Source organism: Hyla sarda, chromosome 2, assembly GCF_029499605.1.
Source record: "Hyla sarda isolate aHylSar1 chromosome 2, aHylSar1.hap1, whole genome shotgun sequence".
Taxonomy (NCBI): Eukaryota; Metazoa; Chordata; class Amphibia; order Anura; family Hylidae; genus Hyla; species Hyla sarda.
This window is the reverse complement of record NC_079190.1, coordinates 246,082,084-246,105,194: the sequence shown is the minus strand read 5'-3', so window position 1 is coordinate 246,105,194 and position 23,111 is coordinate 246,082,084. Positions and strand designations below refer to the sequence as shown.

At 40.7% G+C, this 23,111-nt stretch overlaps 1 protein-coding gene across 1 annotated transcript in view; it reads left to right on the top strand.

Annotated features, from left to right (window-relative positions):
• The window catches only part of RAD51C (RAD51 paralog C), a 132,943-nt gene extending 110,262 nt beyond the window's left edge, over positions 1-22,681 (top strand). The window contains exon 10 of the transcript XR_008888710.1: positions 22,493-22,681. The gene's annotated coding sequence lies outside the window, so the exon portion shown is untranslated. The remainder of the gene's footprint in view (positions 1-22,492) is intronic.
• Positions 22,682-23,111: the final 430 nt, after the last annotated feature.

The following is a 23,111-nucleotide window of genomic DNA, read 5'->3' as shown; positions in this document are numbered from 1 at the left end:
GTCAGACTGGGAGGCTGATAGCAAAGAAATCGCCCTTGTGTAGCTAACTACTACTTATATAGGGTTGGGCTGAGGGGGTGGGGAAGAGTGCAGCACATGTTCAAACAAAAAAAAAAAGGAGGGGATAGAAAACACAGTGTGAATTCGGGTAGAAAACAGACATGGTGCACATCTACAATCTTGTATAATGGTCTGATTGCTTCTCAGCATAATATCAAAAACTAACAGGTTGTTAGTATACATTTTTGATCAAAAAGTACAAGCCCACTCGTCATGTCAAGTCCACCTATTTAGAGTGGGTCCCTAACGTCCCTAGCATAAAATGGCGCAGCACTGGGCGGCGACCACCACCACCGCGACACCAGTGCCCAAGGGGGGGAAACGACCCACTGGCAGAGCGGCCCCAATGCCACTCAAACCAGTCTATGGGTCGCACCCCCCCGCAGACACGGCGCCATGGCAGCAACGGACGCCGCACAGCACCACACCAGTGTGAACAAGGTGTAATAGCTCACTTACCATGCTCTCCCAGTCAGAATGGGAGGCTGCTAGGAAAGAAATGGCCCTTGTGTAGCTAACTACTACTTATACAGGGTTGGGCTGAGGGGGTGGGGAAGAGTGCAGGGATAGGCCTATTGCCACCCTTCCCAAGAGAAATAAGTGATGCAGAAATAAAGGATTGTCCACAACCACTGTTAACTGAAAACTTGCTGGAACTTTTACTGAAGAATTTCTGTACATGCAGCAATAGTAACAGTCCAGATAACAGAGTCTCTATAGATATGGCTGAGCAGCGATTGACAGTTGGTTGGGATCAGATAAGCTCAATTTAGGGATTTTGTAGCATAGATCCGCTGGATTTAAGGGTGTGTTTAGGTCCAGTGATCTTGCGGAGGGTAGCGGGGAATTGTTTAGTATAACCGCTATGCTAGAGGCCGAGGCCGCAAGGCTTTGGCCTAGTAAATCATCTTGTAAGCTGCGGAGGTCCTACCTCTTCCAGAATCAGCAACCCAAGAGAGCGATCAAGATAGCGCAGGTCCCTTATATGGGCAGGGGCTGGCGATTTTGGATTGGTCCATAACAACTGTCACTCACCGTTACATTGCATTGTGGGTGAACACATCATGGGAACCTCCAAAGGTCCTGTAGCAAAACCATTGAGTTCTGACCCAATCACGTGACCCGCAGGTCTTGCCACGCTGAACAGGTAGGCAAGTAAATATATACACATTTATACTTATATTTATAAGAACTTTTATACAGTCATAGACTAACTGAGCGGTGACAAGGGGATAACTATAGGAGAGGGACCCCGACGTTCCTAGGGACTCTGACTATGGGGACCTCTACAAAGGTAACGTATGAAATACGGTACCGGGACACCACAAATGTTTCTCTGCTTAATCCTAACATAATCTGATGCCTTTATGGAGTAGAACCACTAGTGTACCATTTGAACTTGGCTTTATATACCTCTAGATTGGGCAAGCACAGAAACCCAGAAGTGTATAGGGCTCTGTGAGGGAGCAGCATGGGAAAGGCAAGAGGCAAGGGGTAGAGACTAGATGATAGTGCTCTCTGTGGGGTAAGAGAGTACTTGACCCTGACGGGCTCTGTAGAGAGGCAGGGAGAAGACACATACACCAGTAAGTCTAGACACAGTCCCACCTCCTTCTCACATGTGGCATCGGTGTAGGCCCCTGACTGCATGCCAAAAATGAATTTAGACCCCAAAATTAAAGTGGTACTTTTGCTTACATAATGCAACATAGGCAATTATAAGAGAATAACGTAGAAGTTCCTATGTGTGCCCCTATGCATACCTATTTTTGTTAATGTGGCAATTATAGATTGTCTGCCATCTTGATTAACTATTTCCCTAATTAGGTTTCCTAATGCTGCCTACATATCCCCTGATGCCTCTGGCTTTTCAGAGGTAGAGGAAGTATAGTCTCATCACTGCACTTGCTCTAAATCCTAAGTGCAGCCGAATGATAATCAGTGATGTAGAACTTCTTTCTATGCTGAACGAATGACAGGTGATATCTTTTAGCATCAATTGGCAACAAGGCCAACATTTACTTTGGCTGTTACAGCACATTTTCTGTTTCAAATTTACCATAATTATGGCCCAGAGCAATTGTGACTCTTATGCTTTGTTTTCCCCCCAAAAAATGAAAATGTAGCATGACCTACAAAGAATGGGGTAGGGCATGGGCAGAAAGGGGTATGGCCAAATATTTGGAACAATACCTTTGCCTAAAGTAAGCCAACTCATAATTGGTGTAAACTAAATCTGTACAGTGCAAACTTATACCAGACATTCTATGGATGCGCCAGATTTATCATTCAGCCTGAACTAGTATAATTATTCTGGCACATTCTTGAAAATTGTCCAAGCTTGTCCAGTCTAATAAGACAGTTTTAGTAAATTCCACTCCACAATTCTCAACAAAAAACGGATGTGCTTGGCCATCATAACAATAATAGATTTAGAAAAGCTAGAAGAAGGGGGTTGTTAGAATACTATTCCTTATACATTTCAGCAACAAGAGAGAGGAAAATTATAGCATCACGGCTCGGTCATGCCTTAAGCTCGCTAGACGCTCTTCCAGCTGCACAAGCACACACTTCAGGACTCAATATCAGCTATATTGTTGGACCTGAGGAAGGTGCAGTTTTATGCTGAAATGCGTTGTCTTATTAATATTCTCATTAAAGTTGCCTGTGCATCGTCATCTAATTTCGGTCCATCCAGCAGTGCCTCTGTGCGCCCTATTGTTCCTCTCTCTTGTTGCTTTATGAATCCGTCTCTGGTAGTTACTGAGTGTGGTCAGAGTGCAGCAGCTTCTCCCACAGTTTTTTTTTTTTTTGCCTAAAGTAGAGTTGTGCATATACATAGCACAACTCCCAAAGGTTAGTATCTCACATTTAAAGGGGTACTCCTCCCCTAGACATCTTATCCTCTATCCAAAGGATAGGGGATTAGATGTCTGATTGCGGGGGTCCCGCCAATGGGGACGCCCGCAATTTCCCTGCTGCGTCGGGTGCAGTGCCGGAGGCTCGTGACGTCATGGTCGCGCCCCGCTCGTGATGTCACTGCCGTGCCCGCTCATGACATCATGGCCACGCCAACTCAAGGCAAGTCTATGGGAGGGGGTGTGACGGCTGTCATGCACCCTCCCATAGACTTGCATTGAGGGGGTGTGGCCGTGACATCATGAGCGGGGCGTGACATCACGAGCCTCTGCCCCACATTGCCAGTCATCCGGCACGGAGCGAAGTTGAAGAAAAAACACAATTTTGTAACTTTTGGGGCTTCCGTTGCTACGCAGTACATTTTTCGGTACAAATGACACATTCCTTTTATTCTGTAGGTCCATACAATTAAAATGATACCCTACTTATATAGGTTTGATTTTGTCGTACTTGCCTAACTACATGCACGAAAATTAATACGTTTAAAATTGTCATCTTCTGACCCCTATAACTTTTTTTTATTTTTCCATGTACGGTGCGGTATGAGGGCTCATTTTTTTTGCGCTGTGATCTGAAGTTTTTATCGGTACCATTTTTGTATTGATTGAACTTTTTGATTCCGCTTTTTATTCCTTTTTTCATGATATAAAAAGTGACCAAAAATACGCTATTTTGGATTTTGGAATTATTTTGCGCGTACGCCATTGACCGTTTGGTTTAATTAACAATATATTTTTATAAATCTGATATTTCCGCACGTGGCGATACCACATATGTTTATTTTTATTTTCACTGGTTTGTTTGTTTTTTAGTGGGAAGGGGGGGGGGGGTGATTCAAACTTTTATTAGGAAAGGGGTTAAATGATTTTTATTAACTTTTTTTTTCACTTTTTTTTTGCCATGTTATAGCTCCCATAGGGGGCTATAACACTGCACACACTGATCTTTGACATTGATGGTTGTTATCCCATAGGATAACATTGATCAATGATTCTGCTGCTTGACTGCTCATGCCTGGATATCAGGCACTGAGCAGTCATTCGGCAATCGGACACACAGGAGGAAGGTAGGGGCCATCCTTGTGTGCTCCAGCTGTTCGGGACACCGCGATTTCACCGTGGTGGTCCCGAAAAGCCCACTGAGTTAGCCAGGAGTAGTTTACTTTCACTTTAGATGTGGCTCCAGGGAGTGATTGATACGGGAAGCTGTAAAATGCAAAAGCTCTCTCTACACTCCCTATCAGTCCCTACAGTGTAATGCAGAATTCCCTATTATTATCTTTGTCTAGCTGTGTGGCACGTAGCTGGAGCACTCGCCCTAAAAAGGGCATCCCCTGTGCCCCTTGCCTCTGGAACCTGTGTGCTGCTCTACACAGTCCCTATAACACACAACTATAGATACAACCAAATCATAAAATGCAATGGGCGCTGTACAGTGCAATACAGCCAGATATGCAAACTATAACCTGTCTCCTACATGGCGTTTCACCCTGTGGTTCATCAGGGAGACTCAGTAGCAGCTTAGCATACCTTGTAGGCTCAATAGCAGAGATACACAGAGCGAGAGTCATTATTGTAATTCATTCAAGTTGCGAGCGGGGGATACTGTTAAGGTAGATATATTACATTACATTACAACTTGGGACAGGACTAGCACTATAAAAGACCAAGTGTGGGTTATATGGAGCTTTGAAAGATGCAGCATCTAGGTTATAGTTAGATTATACAGTCCTAGAAAAAAAAAAGTAAAAAAAAAAAAAATATATATATATATATATATATACCGTATTTATCGGCATATAACATGCACTTTTTAGGCAAAAATTTTTAGCCTAAAGTCTATGTGCGTGTTATACGCCGATAAGCCGCTGCAGTTCAATGATTTAAAGCGGGTGCTTTAAATCAATGAACTGCAGCGGCTTTGCAGGTGCAGAGACAGCCAGCGCTGCCGGCTTCTCTGCCCCTGCCTGCCCTGGGGTCTAGAGCCCTGCTGCCTGCCCTTCTCTCTCCCTGGCTATCGGCGCCGCTGCCCGTTCTCTCCCCCTGACTATCGGTGCCGGCGCCCCATTGCCGGCGCCGATAGCCAGGGGGAGAGAAGCGGCGCCGGCAATGGGGCAGCGGCGCCGACAGACGGGGAGAGAAGGGGCAGCGGCACCCATTGCCGGCCCCGCTGCCCCGTTGCCTCCCCCCATCCCCGGTTGCATAATTACCTGTAGTCGGGGTCGGGTTCGCGCTGCTTCAGGCCTCCGGTGTGCGTCCCCTGCGTCGTTGCTATGCGCTGCACGGCGCGGCGCATGACATCAGTGGAGGCCTGAAGCAGCGTGGACCCGCCCCGGCAACAGGTAATTATGCAACCGGGGATGGGGGAGGCAACAGGGCAGCGGCGCCGGCAATGGGTGCCGCTGCCCCTTCTCTCCCCCTGGCTTTCGGCACCGCTGCCCCATTGCCGGCGCCACTTCGCTCCCCCTGGCTATCGGCGCCAGCAATGGGGCGCCGGCACCGATAGTCAGGGGGAGAGAACGGGCAGCGGCGCAGATTGCCAGGGGGAGAGAAGGGCCGGCAGCAGGGCTCTAGACCCCAGGAAAGGCAGGGGGAGAGAAGCTGGCAGCAATGGCCTCTCTCCCCCTGCCTTTTCTGGGGGTGTATCAGGGTATACACGCGCACACACACGCACCCTCATTTTACCATGGATATTTGGGTAAAAAACTTTTTTTACCCAAATATCCTTGGTAAAATGAGGGTGCGTGTTATATGCCGGTGCGTGGTATACCCCGATAAATACGGTATATATAAAGGACCCCTAAATAGGTAAACCCACATATGATTTGTATATACATTGCATTACAGATAGATCCTTGCAGATACAATGGCCCTGATTTAGGTGTGTAGGTTTGTTTGTGGGTTTTAATTCCCTACAATTTTTTTTCCAGAGTATTTACTAAGGTTTCCCTACATCTTCCACTTTCCCTACATTTTGCTTTTTTTTACACATGTTCTGATCTGTAGGATTTTCCTCAGCTGAAATCCACCACATTTTCTGTGGAAACATTATTAGTAAGCGTGTTGGGTTTTTGTGAAAGTGTCCGGAGCACGCCCCTTTTTGGTGACCATGCCCTCTTTTCCCAGTGGCCATGCCCCCTTTTGGGTTTTCTTAGTAAAATGAAGAGTTAGTCGGGTTTTTTCAATTCTGGCGCAAATTCTGGCGCAGACATAAATTCTGGTGCAATGCACCAGAATCTATATACGATATTAACAATATTACAATCTATTTACATATTTACAATATTAACTGCGAACAAACGAGAGGCAACAAACAAATCTGCATTTGCATCTCATGATGACAGCTTGTTTATGTTATACCGGCTGACAACCCCTTAGAGATGCTGCATAGTGCCTACTATAATTGGCTATACTGCAATTGGGAGAGCGATGTTATTGAGGTTGGCGATACCCCTAGATGAGAAAACTCATATAAATGATTATGCCACACCTATATAGACCATACATAGCAGTTGTGTCTCCCAACACTCCCCATGGCTAAACATATTTCACAAAACATTGCAGTCCTACCTAAGGGTACCCTCTAATCATTCTAAGTACAATAACAGATATAAGTCATAATTGTAAAACCAAAATGTAGTGGAAGAAAAACGCCATATAGTTAGAAGTAGTATATATTACGGCATAAATCGTATGAACAACTTCCATGTATATATCCACCAAATCTTATTGTTCCTCCATCCCTTCCTTGCTCGCATGAGTACACAAATGTTATCATCAGTTGTAATTATGACAGTAAAAAAACAAAAACAGGAATTTATCACAAGGTACAAACCAAAGTATGTACCGTATATGATACTATTATACCCCTTAGATGAAACAGGTAAAGCTTAAAGATTTGTTCAAACCCACCGATGTGCCTGGCTACAGAAGTGTCCCTCCAGTTCAATATATCATTATAGTGGTCCTGTATTCAACGCCGAGATTCACGACGAGTTTTTCCTACGTAATCCATGGGGCATAAAACATTGCGCCAGATATATCACATGAACAGATCAGCAAATAATGAAATCTCTAATCTCGATACATCTCCCATTTGAAGAAGACACAAAGGTTTTTCACTTCACAACCGATGTGCATGCTACACATGAGCCGCATTGGAAAGTACCATTAGGTATATGATCCAACCACGTATTAGGGCCTCTTTTGGGTGTCAGATGACTATGGACCACCATGTCCCTGATGATAGGGCCTTTTCTGAATGTAATTAGTGGTCTCTCACCCAAAACTGGTCTGATGTCTTCATCAGCCAGCAAGATGTCCCAATACTTCTGCAGAATGGCCCTTACTTCTGTGTCTATGTTATCAAAGGTTCCGATAACCCGAATTTTGTCTTTTCAGTCTCCTCAGCCGCTTCCTTTTTAGGAATAAGGAGATCCCTCCTATTCCTGGAGATCGACCCGTTAAATGCCACTCTCATTACATCATCAGGGTATCCCCTATCATTGAATCAGTTCCTGAGGTACTGTGCCTGTCTCAGGATCTCTCTTGTTCCTGAGCAAGTTCTCCTTAGACACAGGTACTGGACCCTTGGGATGCCTTTTTTCAGGGCCACGGGATGGGAACTTTCCCACCTTAAAAGCCCATTAGTAGAGGTGGGTTTCCTATAGACAGATGTTTTGATATTACCATTACTCCCTTTTGTAATTATTATGTCCAAAAATAGGAGTCTATTGAGGCTCCATTCACAAGTAAAGCGTAGGTTTAGGTCATTCTGGTTCAAAATCCTCATGAACTCCATAAACTCCTCCCCTGCTCCTGCCCATATGATGAAAACATCATCTATGTACCTCAGCCACATGGTCAGATGTTTTTGCCATGAGTCCTTCCCCAAATACCACTCTTTCCTCCCACCAGCCCAGGTGTTTTACGAATGGGTGCATGAATTCCCAGTAAGCTCTGAGTATTAATAATAGTTCACAAAGCCTATATCATATATTTGGTGGATATTTACCTGGAGCGTTGTTTATATGAAAGTGCAATAGTCGAAAATGAAGGACCTTTGTAGTTCATTTATGTATGTAACAATTTCCAGTTAGTCACTGTTTTCTGAATTGCTGTCCTGTCAAAGAACTTTTATTATAAAAGAACAATCTGTCCTGATCAGGTGAATGAAGCACATGTGCATGGCTTGCTTCAAGACAGAGCTATTCTGTTCTCATTCATGACACTATGCCCTAATACGTGGTTGGATCATAAATCTAATGGTACTTTCCAATGTGGCTCATGTGTAGCATGCACATCGGTTGTGAAGTGCAAAACCTTTGTGTTTTTGTTTTGTGTTTTCCAACCACTTAATAGTAATTTCATCATGTACCATGTACCGTATATACTCGAGTATAAGCCGACCCGAATATAAGCCGAGGCCCCTAATTTCACCCCAAAAACCCAGGAAAAGTTATTGACTCGACTATAAGCCTAGGGTGGGAAATACATCATCCCCCCTATCATCATCCAGACCCCCGTCATTAACACCCTCATCATCATCACCCTGTCATCATCCCCCCTTCATCATCATCACCTGTCATCATCCCCCCTTCATCATTACCCTGTCATCATCCCCCCCTTCATCATTACCCTGTCATCATCCCCCCCTTCATCATTACCCTGACATAATCCCCCCTTCATCATCCCCCCCTTCATCATTACCCTGACATAATCCCCCCTTCATCATCCCCCCCTTCATCATTACCCTGTCATCATCCCCCCTTCATCATTACCCTATCATCATTCCCCCTTCATCATCCCCCCCTTCATCATTACCCTGTCATCATCCCACACCACCCCCTTCATCATCACCGCTTGTCAATGTCTGATTTAACAGAGGTCTTCAACCTGTGCACCTCCAGATGTTCCAAAACTACAACTCCCAGCATGCCCGGACAGCCATCGGCTGTCCGGGCATGCTGGGAGTTGTAGTTTTGAAACATCTGGAGGTCCGCAGGTTGAAGACCACTGCCCGGGCCTTCGTCATCATCCAGCACCCCCTCTCCCCTTTAATTTTGTACTCACCTCCACTCGGCGGGACGTTTGGGTGAGCTGGTCAGGGCCATCTGTGCTGCAGGACTGTCCGTTGGGGAGGGATAGTCGTTCTGGGCTGTCCATCTTCACCGGGTGGGCCGATGGCTGTCTGGGCATGCTGGGAGTTGTAGTTTTGAAACATCTGGAGGTCCGCAGGTTGAAGACCACTGAGGGCAGAGAGTTCACTCGAGTATAAGCCGAGGGGGGTGTTTTCAGCACGGAAAATCTTGCTGAAAAACTCGGCTTATACTCGAATATAAACGGTAACACTTTTTTTTGTAGTAAAATCATATAATATTTTAATAGATACTAGTTCTTGTTGGTAGATAAGAATCAGATTAACCCGTTCACGACCACGGATGCCTATGCTCGTCCAATGGCCGCTAAAGCTGACAGCGGCGTCTAAAGCTGCCTTTATCCTGTCCCTTGTGGTCCAGTGGGGTGGATAGCCCCCCCCCCCACAGTGCGATCACGGGCAGGCGATCCACTGTGGAGGTAGCCTGAGGGCTTACCTCTCCTACTGCGGTGGCTCTGGTGCTCTGAATGATAAAGCCTGGAATCATATTAATCTGTATGAGGAATCTAATGATTCATCCTAAAAGTCCCCTAAGGAGACTAAAAGTGTAAAAAAAAAGTTTAAAAAAAGTTTCAAAACACACACATTAACCCCTTCCTTATTAAAAGTTTAAATCACCCCCCTTTTCTCAAATTCCATAGAAAAAAAATATAAACATAATAAAAATAAACATATGTGGTATCACCGCCTGCATAAATGTCCGAACTATAAAAATATATCGTAAATTAAACTGCACGGTCACCGTCAATAGAGTATTTTTGGTCACTTTTTACACCATAAAAAAGGAATAAAAAGAGATCAAAAAGTCAGATCAAAACAAAAATGGTACCAATTAAAACTTAAGATCATGTCGCAAAAAATTAGCCCTCATACCGCCCCGTACGCAGAAAAATTAAAAAGTTATAGGGGTCAGAAGAGGACAATTTTATGTGTTAATTTCCGTGCATGTAGTTATGGTTTTTTCCAAAAGTATGACAAAATCAAACCTATATAAGTAGGGTATCATTTTAATCCTATGGACCTACAGAATAAAGATAGCCATTTTTAATGAAAAATGTACTGCGTAGAAACGGAAGCCGCCAAAATTTACAAAATGGTGTTTTTTCTTCAATTTTGTCGCACAATGATTTTTTTTTCCATTTCGCTGTAGATTTTTGGGTAAAATGACTAATTTCATTACAAAGTAGAATTGGTGGCGCAAAAAATAAGCCCTCATATGGATTTTTAGGTGCAAAATTTAAAGGGTTATGATTTTTAAAAGGTAAGGAGGAAAAAATGTAAGTGCAAAAACAGAAAAACGCTTGGTCCTTAAGGGGTTAACATATTTGCAATCAGATTTAACATGTTTTATTGTATTTTTTTATAGGTCATTTTACATTTTTTTTTTTAACACATTTCACAATATCTTATATTCAAAAAGAAATAGAAATACAAATTATCCAAGTATAACAATAAATACCTTAGCAACTTATTTACTAACCCATTAGATTCCCCCTCCCCACCCCTCAGGACAAAGAAAGAAAATTGTCATGAACTTTAAATGGACATTAAGCCAATTGCAATTGTTATACATATTATGTCGAATTTTGTATACATATTGAGTTAGCGCCAGCCAATTTGACATATTATCATAATTTTAGGCATAATAAATCAACTTTCATTTTAGATTTTTTGCTTTTATGTGCTTTAAAGGGGTACTCCAGGGAAGTATATATATATATATATACATATATATATATATATATATATATATTTATATATAAACACCACACTACCTGGATATGTAACCTGTAAACCATCCTGCCTGATATGCATGGCTCTTGTGGCTCCTGTTGTCTTCTCTGGCTGCTTGATGTTCTTTGTCATCCTTCCCTCCCGCCTATATCTCCCAGTAATCACTGCAGCTCTGCTCTGCCAGACAGCTCACTCTCTGAGAGCATCCCCCAACCTCCTGCTTGGAACAGCAAAGAGAGGTTCAGTGTCTGATTGCTGCATCCACCTCCCAGCACTTTTTCTGCACTAAAGCGAGCATGACTCATCAGTGCAGGGCAGAAACCACATGGTCTGTGTCTCTCAGAAGGGGGGGAGGGGCTGCTTTCAGAGAGGGATTTGGACACAGACCAAGTGGATGGCTGGATGATGTCTTTTCCTCACTTCATGCATGTAAGTGACAACCAAAGAGAGGAAAGTGCTCTATATAGCTAATGAATGATATTTAGACAAATAGGTTGATGAGAGGGAAAGGATGGGCTATGGGTTTAGTTCCCTGGAGTACCCTTTAAGACCGTGTAAATTTATATTGTAATATAATCTCTTAGAGCCTTTATTTTTTTTTTTGTACAAAATTCGCATAAAAAGTCGCATATGCGCCTAAGCACTTTTTTCTGCATCTTTTTTGAGTAAGCAAAAAGTTACAAACAGCCTTACCTAAGCAAATTTCAGTTTTCACTTTGCAGAGGTCAGGTATTTATGTGAAAGTCACATGTGGGCAAAAAAAAAGTTACAAATCCCTTGCAAAAAGTTGCAAGTCTACTCCAGGTCTGACCTGGAGTACAAAACTCCCGTATGTGAGAAAATTTAAAAAGTCGCCAAAAAAATCTCACAAAAGTCTCAGCTGCGACTTTTTTGTCTTGCTTATGTGCTCCAAATTTATCAACCCCCTATGATAGTATGATAAATATGTAGCACGTAGGCAAAACTAAAGCAAAGAAAATTACTTTAGAACTTTCTTACCAAAGCAAACAATGATAAATGTCCCCCAATGTGTAAATAGGCCTTAAGACTGATAGAAATAGTAACTCCACCTTATGACATATTCTAAGAGACCATTGCTTTAACAGTACTCAACCAGCAATAACAAAAGAAATGCTATCATAAGATATAAGATATCTTACCATGATATAAATACTTGTCATTATGTATTCCAAGGCGGTAAATAAAGTAGTAACAGTGAACGCATTCCTTTTTTTTAAAGACCGTGTTACAATCTATTCTATAACTTTTAACACTTCAGACATTGGTGTTACGTTTTACATTCACAGTTCAGAAAATGTGTCTTGTTAATACTGATCATTCCTTTAATTCAAAGTACTAGCTGTGACTGTAAGGCTAAAAATACTGTCATTGTGAAAGCAAATAGACTTCACCCAAGACACAGGACAGAAATTCATTTTGGGAAAATAGCACAGATCTTGCATATAAGACAATAAATCTTTTAAGTCCCATGCGCACTATGGTCATTCCACTCAGAATGGGAGGCTGCTGCTCAGCTCACACACCAGAAGTACCATAGCAGAATTTTCAATGAGGAATTGGAAACAATGTCATTCTTATGGCAGAATCTGCGTACAAATATCTATGGGTAAAAACACTCAAATTAGCATAAGGGCCTCACATTTCGCTCTACATATCTCCTTAGAGCAAAAAAGAAAAAAGAAAACATTTTATAGCAAACAACTGCTGCTACCAAGCAAACTAATACTCCCATACTATTCACATAATACTTCCACTATACAGTACAGTGGTCCCCCAAGTTACAATAATAATTGGTTCAGGACGACCATTGTATGTTAAAACCATTGTATGTTGAGACCATAACTCTATGGAAACCTGGTAATTGGTTCTGAAGCCCCAAAATGTCATCCAAAAATAGGAAAAGGTGAGGATTAAAGAAAACAAAGTAGATAACTAATACAGATAAAGCAAATCCTTCCATATAAAAGTAAGAAAGATCTGCTGGGAGCTGTAAATCACTGTCTATGTAGAGAAGTTTTTTCAGAGTCCTGTACAGTGCACACAGTGTCCCAAGAAAAGTAAAATGGAGCTGCCCCCACCTGGAGCAGCTATCCCGGAGTAGCACAGGTAAGGAATAGTACAGAACATGTAGTACATCCCTCTACTGTAGGGGGCGCTACCAGGCAGCCAGTCAGTACTTGCTCTTTAGGAATACAGGCGTTTTACCAGTGAATGCCCGCTCTGATTGGTCGGTTCTTCCAGCCATTGACATGTTTTGCAGATCTGGACTGTCTGTAGAATTGTATGTTGAGTCTGGTTTCAAGTTACAATGGTCCAGAAAAGACCATTGTATGTAGAAACTATTGTATGTTAAGGCCATTGTAAGTTGATGGATCACTGTACACTACTTTAGCTAGTATTTTTTTATGGGACCAAAGACATAGGCACCCAATGGAGCCTCCAAAGCAGGTGTAAACCCAGCTACAACAAATAAAACTTAAAAATCATAGCTATTTCATGGCTATTTCCCCACCCATTTGGCCCTCGTTCTAGTTATTGGGGGGTTCCTAGGGGTGAAATCCTCAGGGATCGGACGCATCATCTTTTCTGTGGATAGGTGATAAGTGTTGATTGTGGAATACCCACTTTAAAAAAAAAAAAAAAATATATATATATATATATATATATATATATATATATATATATATATAGCAATCCAAGGGAAGCAGCACCCCAAAAAAAACAGGTAGTATGGTGCACGCAGAACCGAACCCCGGTCAATGGTCCATATGTAGATAAATTAGTAGAAATCCGCAGCACACAAAATGATGAAAGTGCAAAAAATAAAATTTATTCCATATCTTGGTGAAAGTTATAGCGACGTTTCAACCAGCTCTCCTGGTCTTTCTCAAGCATAACACAAGTGAATAAAGCCATCATTCTTATAGGCCACACAATTACAGATGCAATTAATTCAAAAGTGTACAAAATCATAGTATAACAAAGTATATATCACTCCAAACTAAACAGATAGTGCACAGTGTATAAATGCAAATATATCAAAAAGTTTCCACAAAATCATATATATGTGCAATCCCAAAATTATTAAGTAATCCCTAATAGGGTCCTGATGATTACTCAGAACAGATGTGTACATGTGAATTAAAATATATTAAAAACAAGATATCTGCAGTAACGCCAATGGGAAAAAACTCACCACAGTAATGGAGAATGCAAGCGTGGGTAGATTCAAACTGCGCATGTGCGCCAGGGATCTGTAACGGAAGTCTGAGGGCGCATAGGACCTATAGTCATGGTGATAGTACACAAGTTAAGAGTGTCGGTACTTCTGCGCACGCGTGCAGCGTTCCAAGCCTCACTTTCATCCCCGAACCTACACATACTGTTTGTGCTCCAAGTCTCATTCTGAGGCTACCGAGTGTCCAAATCACCATGGCATAATGTCACATGACCTAACTAAAGGAACATAAAGATAGTGTAAAAATAAAGTAAATAGAATAAAATGAATAAAAAATAAAAAATAATAATAAAGTGTTCATCTGGAATGGTCCAGTCTGGCATGATTTAGTCAAAGTCACATATTGTCAAGGAGTCGTGCCATTACAGTTCCAGATCACGGACACAATGAAATGTCCGGATCCAAATCCGCTGGAGCACGGTATCCAGTGGCAACCATGGTCTGAGGTCATCACTTTCACCAGCTCCCAATTGCACCTTCCCTGTTATGTCTTAGGCTCAAGCAAGGACTATTCACATGCTCCTAGTGGAACTGCATCCACCCGGGACCCACTCCGTTGCTGTTGGCAACAGCAGAAAGAAAATAATAAATAAATAAAATTAAAAAATTGAAAAAATAAAGTAATAAAAAATAAAAATATATATAAGAATCAAATGATGAAAAAAAAGAATAAATAAAAAAATAATAAAATTAAAATAATAAAAAATAAAAATAAAAATAAAAATTAAAAATAAATTAAAGTATAAAAAATAAAATAATTGAAAAAAATGAATAGGTTATATATATGGGCAGCAACGTTGCGCCAACGTATGCCAACATTTTCATGTCATGGTTTGAGGAGCGCTACGTCTATGTATCCCACCACTCCAGATTTATCCTAGAGTGGTGGAGGTACATAGACGACGTCTTTTTGATATGGACCGGCACTTTGACAGATTTACTATCATTTCAGAATTACCTTAATGAACAGGATCCAGATATTCGCTTCACTTTGACTCACTCTCATGTATCGGTAAGCTTCCTTGATGTATTGATTACAATACAGGAACATCACTTAACCACAGATCTTTTTGTGAAAGATACGGATTGTAATACATTACTCAAATTTGATAGCTGCCATCCCAGGTCCATGGTGAACTCCTTGCCCTATAGTCAATTACTTAGGGCAAGGAGGGTCACAGATTCAGAAGAGAAATTTGATAGGGCCTTGGAAAAAATGGTTAAAAACTTTAGGGATAGAGGATATCCCATGAGCTTGATTGAGAAACAAAAAGACAGGATAGATAGGACACAGAGAGGGCTTACTTTGGGACGCACTGGAAGATCTTTGGACCCACGTTTAGCATTTATTTCAACATATAATGATCTTTCTCCAGACATTGGCAAAATTGTCAGAAAACATTGGCATCTACTTGGGGGATATTCACATATCCCAGAGCTGAGGTCACCTCCCATCATGGCCTATAGGAGACCAACCAATTTGAAGGATAGGTTGGTGAGGGCAGATATTTCTATGAAGAAAAGTGGCCAACAGTACCTTACGACTTTTAGGAAAGGCAGCTTTCCCTGTAGATCCTGCGTTAACTGTGGATTGATGGTCAAGGGTGATGTCTTTGTCCATCCATCGACAGGACAGAATTTTCTTATTAAACAATATCTTACCTGCGATACACCTTTTGTGGTCTATGTCTTGTGGTGCCCATGTGGTCTTGTTTATGTAGGTGAGACCACATGGGACCTCAAGACTAGACTAAATCAGCATAGGTATGCAATACGCAAGAAAAAACTTGATCTGCCCGTATCTAAACATTTTTCGGAATTTTCACATGGTGAGAGAGATTTAAAATTCATGGTCCTAGACCATGTACCACCTCTGAAGAGGGGTGGAGACAGACAGGGACATCTAAAAAGGTTGGAGCTGAGATGGATTTACACTTTAAATTCATTAAAACCACATGGTCTGAATGTGGACTTTAAAATTTCACATAGAGTATTGGGGAAGTAGTTGTTCTTAGATTCCCCTCCGGAATGTGTTTCACAGAAACCAGTGTATTTAACACAAGTGATTTATAATATTATATTATGAACTGGTGGTTCTTCTTTTTTTAGGAATTCTACTAACCATGTTCTTTCTTTCTCTTTTTTCTGCAGTAACTGGATGGGAAATACAGTCACTCACTGGATTGTCATTGTCATTAAATAAATTATTGTTTTGCTATATGTATTGTTTATTTGATCTGTTGGAAGTTGGGGGTGCATAGTACTCATTGATATATCCAGAGATTCTCCTATCTATATATAACCTATTCATTTTTTTCAATTATTTTATTTTTTATACTTTTATTTATTTTTAATTTTTATTTTTATTTTTTATTATTTTAATTTTATTATTTTTTTATTTATTCTTTTTTTTCATCATTTGATTCTTATATATATATATATTTTTATTTTTTATTACTTTATTTTTTCAATTTTTTAATTTTATTTATTTATTATTTTCTTTCTGCTGTTGCCAACAGCAACGGAGTGGGTCCCGGGTGGACGCAGTTCCACTAGGAGCATGTGAATAGTCCTTGCTTGAGCCTAAGACATAACAGGGAAGGTGCAATTGGGAGCTGGTGAAAGTGATGACCTCAGACCATGGTTGCCACTGGATACCGTGCTCCAGCGGATTTGGATCCGGACATTTCATTGTGTCCGTGATCTGGAACTGTAATGGCACGACTCCTTGACAATATGTGACTTTGACTAAATCATGCCAGACTGGACCATTCCAGATGAACACTTTATTATTATTTTTTATTTTTTATTCATTTTATTCTATTTACTTTATTTTTACACTATCTTTATGTTCCTTTAGTTAGGTCATGTGACATTATGCCATGGTGATTTGGACACTCGGTAGCCTCAGAATGAGACTTGTAGCACAAACAGTATGTGTAGGTTCGGGGATGAAAGTGAGGCTTGGAACGCTGCACGCGTGCGCAGAAGTACCGACACTCTTACCTTGTGTACTATCACCATGACTATAGGTCCTATGCGCCCTCAGACTTCCGTTACAGATCCCTGGCGCACATGCGCAGTTTGAATCTACCCACGCTTGCATTCTCCATTACTGTGGTGAGTTTTTTCCCATTGGCGTTACTGCAGATATCTTGTTTTTAATATATTTTAATTCACATGTACACATCTGTTCTGAGTAATCATCAGGACCCTATTAGGGATTACTTAATAATTTTGGGATTGCACATATATATGATTTTGTGGAAACTTTTTGATATATTTGCATTTATACACTGTGCACTATCTGTTTAGTTTGGAGTGATATATACTTTGTTATACTATGATTTTGTACACTTTTGAATTAATTGCATCTGTAATTGTGTGGCCTATAAGAATGATGGCTTTATTCACTTGTGTTATGCTTGAGAAAGACCAGGAGAGCTGGTTGAAACGTCGCTGTAACTTTCACCAAGATATGGAATAAATTTTATTTTTTGCACTTTCATCATTTTGTGTGCTGCGGATTTCTACTAATTTATATATATATATATATATATATATATATATATATATATAAATTTGTATATTTGCCAGTTATGTAAAAACTGACATAATATTCACACTACATGGCAAGAAATTGTAATCAAGTATTTTAGTTGTTTTCCTTTTATCTCTATTTCAGTAGACAATTCCAATCTACATGCATCTATAAAATGTTCATGTATAAATATCATTCTATATAGTAATTGCTAAGACAAATGGGTAATGTCTGAATTCTTTTGCTCTCTTTCACACTTGTAGTTTCCATGTCACCCGTCTCTATGGTTTCTAGACGCACACTTTCTTTTTTCTTCACTAACAAGACAGCTTGGCAGTAAAACAAAAATGAATCTTTGGAACAGAAGGATTTATCTCCTAACATTTATCAGCAGTGTGTTACAATGCTGAATACAGCGCGTACCTCCAAGATACTGTCACTGAAGTAAGCAGTTCAGATGAAGAGGTTTAAAAAAAAGCAAAAAAATAAAAAACATGTAAATGCAAATATATCTTCTAATTATACAGTCTACGGCCTGAAATAAAAGGTTCCATCTATGAAAATTCTTTTTTCCCATTGTTAGGTTATCCATATTTGACTTATTAGTCATGACAACTGCAGTGACAGCCATACTCTACTTTCTAATATTTCCTTGTTTTTAAGAGACATAACAGGTTATGTGTTGGTTAGTGTATAACTTGTTTTATTTTTTATTGTCTATTTTTATCATCCCATGTGGCGTCATATAATATTGTACATTACAGAAGCAAGAATATAAAAATGTGAATACAATCCACAATGTCGGCTCTCTGGCTGAACTTGGGTTGGAGCCCAGGGGGAGCCAGAGAGCAATTGGGTCCTTTCTGTGCTTCTGAAGTGGGATTTAAAGGGGTACTCCACCCCTAGACATCTTATCCCCTATCCAAAGGATAGGGTATAAGATGTCTGATCGCGGGAGTCCTGCCGATGGGGACTCCCGCAATATAGCATGCGGCACCCACCTGTTTCCGGTCCGGAAGCGTTGGAGGGTCTGGGTCCCGACCACGGGAACGGAAGTTCGGGCCGTCACGCCCCCTCCCATAGACTTACATTGAGGGGATGGGGCGTGACGTCACACAGGGGCGGAGTCGTGATGTCATGAACTTCCTTTCCCGTGGTCGGGACCCAGACCCTCCAGCGCTTCCGGACCAGAAACAGGTGGGTGCCGCATGCTATATTGCGGGAGTCCCCAGCGGCGGGACCCCCGCGATCAGACATCTTATACCCTATCCTTTGGATAGGGGATAAGATGTCTAGGGGTGGAGTGCCCCTTTAATCCTGGATCCTTGCAGCTGCTTTCTAGCTCAGAGAGGATGAAAAGGTTTATGGTCGCCTTTCTCTTTTTGGGGAAGGGCTTGCAATACACTGCATCATTGTTCACTATTTGTGTGTCCAGATTTGCATTTTATTTGCACTAGGGTAATAAATGTCTTGGCATAACAAAAAAAAGTATTAAAGCAATAAATGTATTGTACTTTATGTAAGGATGGAATCCCAACTATATAAATTCAGGTATATTTTGATAAATTGCTGTAAACACCGTGGTATAATAGTGATGTTAAAATGGTAAAATAATATGTATACTTTTATTATGCATTGATTATTTTCATTAATTCATTAGTGGTGGGTTTTTGTGTTGTATTTCTCAATTTGTCACAAGTTCTATTCAGTCAGTTCTTTGTTTTATGTTTCTTTTCTTGCTGGTTTATACAGTATGTATCATTGTATTTCCAATAAACATGTAAGCCTTTCCAAACATATGCAGCACAGATGCTTTGCAGCACTACAAAAGTTTAGTAACCACCCCAATCGAGTATGCAGCGATGGCCATAGATCAGCAATAGAAGAAGACAGATAACCTGTGTATGTGAAATGAACATATAGCGCAATATACACTTATCCCCTATCTACAAGATAGAGTATAAGTGTTTGATCGCGGGGGGTCTGACCGCTGGGACCCCCCGCGATCTCCCTAACGGGGCACCACCATTAGCGCTCATAGTGAGCGCTAAGGCGCGTAGTGTCGACCTAGAGGTCGACGGTGACACCCCGTCTCTCCCATAGAGATGTATGGAGGAAGCGTGTCGGCCGCAACGTCATGCTGTGGCTGGCACGCCCCCTGCACGGTATAGCCACGGCCCCGTACAGGAGATCACAGGGGGTCCCAGTGGTCGGACCCCACGCGATCAAACACATCCCCTATCCTGTGGATAGGGGATAAGTGTTAATCAAGCTGCAGATGTCCTTTAAGGGCTAATACGATTAGGTAGAAATGCTCTTTAGCTAGTAAAATTAAAATTGATAATGTCCAGCCATTAATATCTTAAGGACTCAGCTCATTTTCACCATAAGGACTCAAAATTTTTTCATTTTTTTCCTCCTCCCCTTCTAAAAATCATAACGCATTCAATTTTGTACCTACAGACCCATATAAGGGCTTGCTTTTTTGCGTCACCTTTTGTACTTTGTAATGACATCACTTATTTTATAACATAATCTGTAGTGAACAGTGTAAGAGATCAGTGTGTGCGATGTTATAGTCCACTATGGGAGCTATAACATTGCAAAAAAAAAAGGGGTTAATAAATGTGATTTAACCCCTTCCCTTATGAAAGTCAGAATCACCCCCCTTTCCAATAAGAAAAACTATGTAAATAAAAATAAAAATAAACATATGTGGTATCCCCGTGTGCATAAATGTCCAAACTATAAAAATATATCATTAATTAAACCGCACGGTCAATGGTGTACACGTAAAAAAAATTCCAAAGTCCAAAATAGCGTATTTTTGGTCACTTTTTATACCATTAAAATATTAATAAAAAGCTATCAAAAAGTCTGATCAAAACAAAAATGGTACTGATAAAAACTTCAGATCATGGCGCAAAAAATGACCCTCATACATCCCAATATGCAGAAAAATAAAAAAGTTATAGGGGTCAGAAGATGACAATTTTAAACGTATTAATTTTCCTGCATGTAGTTATGATTTTTTCCAGAAGTACGACAAAATCAAACCTATATAAGTAGGATATCATTTTAACCGTATGGACCTACAGAATAATGATAAGGTGTCATCTTTACTGAAAAAAAGTAACTGCGTAGAAAAGGAAGCCCCAAAATTTACAAAATGGCGTTTTTTCTTCTATTTTGTCGCACAATTTTTTTTTCCTGTTTCGCCGTGAAGTTTTGGGTAAAATGACTAATGTCACTGCAAAGTAGAATTGGTGGCGCAAAAAATAAGCCATAATATGGATTTTTAGGTGGAAGATGGAAAGGGTTATGATTTTTAAAAGGTAAGGAGGAAAAAACAAAAGGCCTGTGCTCTTTTCTTCATAGCACAAGTGACCTCTATACTAACAGTTTGCATTCAAGTTATTTTAGCTTTATCTCTCTCTTGAAATGCATGAAGTGTGCAGACTGCCAGTGAGTAAAGCTTATAAACAGCACAGAGCACTCATTTTTATGGTTCAAACAGTGAAGCCTTTTTATAATCCAAAAATATAAGCAATGCAAACAGTTATACATAGATACCTGAAACATGGGCATGATAAACAAGGTAACTGAATTAACAGAAATATAAAGGAGCAGCAATCAAAATAAGGCACAAACCCAAGATATTCAGTTAAGAGACATAAAGTGTTGAATGTTTCGACAGTATGAAGAAGACATCCAAGCATTCCATAAGTGCTCAACAGTGTCTTTTTATGAGTTTTGGTCGAGGACAGCAGTAAAAGATAGGGCAGACTTCCTCCACTGAGAAGTAAGGTGGATGCGAGCTGTCAATAAAAAATTTAGGGCAAGCTTAACGGTATGGGAAGGCATTCTAGATGTCTTCCATCCAAATAGACAAAAAGAAGGGTCATGGGGAAATTTATATTGAGAAATCTCCTCAATCAACAAGACCATCTGAGTCTAAAAAGACCCTGGGACCGAGCAACTTCACCATGTGTGGTACATAGAACCAGATTACACACCCCTTAAACATGGAGACGCAGAGGAGCATATGGCATCAGATTTTTAATTGTAGTTAAAGGGGTTCTCCACCATAAGGTGATTTTAGTACGTACCTGGCAGGCAGTAATGGACATGCTTAGGAAGGATCTGCGCTTGTCTTGGGACTAAATGGCTATGTTGTGAGATTACCATAATACTGTGGCTAGCTGTTTGTGAACTTGTATTTCCTGTTTGACTTTTCTTTTTTTGACTACAAATCCCACAATTCTATTTTCCTCCTTCCCACACATCAGCCACCCCACCCATTGAAACATAAATGAGCTGCATCCATTTAAAAAGACCAGTGGTTTTCAATCAGGGCGCCTCCAGCTGTTGCATTAGTTGCAGATTGATCCCTCCACCCATTGAAGCAGACAGACTCCCTGTCATCAGCTGACTAGTGAGTCAGGTCTCGGCCGCACTGCAACCTGGGAAAAATCCGAGACAACAGTCATTTTGTATGTTGGTAAAAATAAATATTGGAGTGAAAATCACAGAAAAATTGTGAGAAAACCGTCACACACAGGTACAGACACTATATTATGAACTACACTAACTTCACAGCCCCTGTAGCATAGTCAAATAAAGAAAATTCCTGGAATACCCCTTTATGAAAACCAAATGTACACATCAATGGCCATTTCCTAGGAGTTTTTTTTTGTAAATGACTTCAGATATGCTTTAGTACAGTAACAGATAAAGGTTGGTTGCATGCCATAATGTAATGCCTAGATATGATGAGTTGCAAAAAATAAGATTGTTAATTCTTGTTTTTTCTTTCTTCCCAGATGAAAAAAGCTTTATGTACTTATTTCTGAAAATGTCTGCAGTGTTGGCCCTAATATACTAATGTCTATATATTGCTAGGAAACACCGCCAATGGATAACCTAGCACTCACATGTTCAAGGTGCCAGAACATATATCAATAAACACTTCAGTGTTCAGCAAATCTATAAATGATTACTTTAAACCTCATATGTGTCACTGAAGTGGTTCTAAGTTGAGCTCATTTTGCTTGTGATTCTATAGTACGCATCTAAATAAAGTACAAAAACAACCAGAATATTATTCTTACATGGCAGTTGTTTCACAAGACTGGATGTGATGCATAGCTAGGGTCTTACCTTTCCCAGCACAAAATGATATAATTAGAATTTTACAGACAAATGGTGGGGTTACTAAGCATTTAAAGGGGTATTCCATTTTTTTTTTTATTAAACAGATTTCTATTAAAAAATCTTAATCCTTCCAATAATTATCAGCTGCTGAATTTGAATTGCTCTTTTCTGTCTGCCAACAGTGCTCTCTGCAGACATCTCTGCTTGTCTCTGGAACTGCACAGAGAAGAAGAGGTTTGCTCTGGGGATTTGCTTCTACTCTGGACAGTTCCCGAGACACGTGTCATC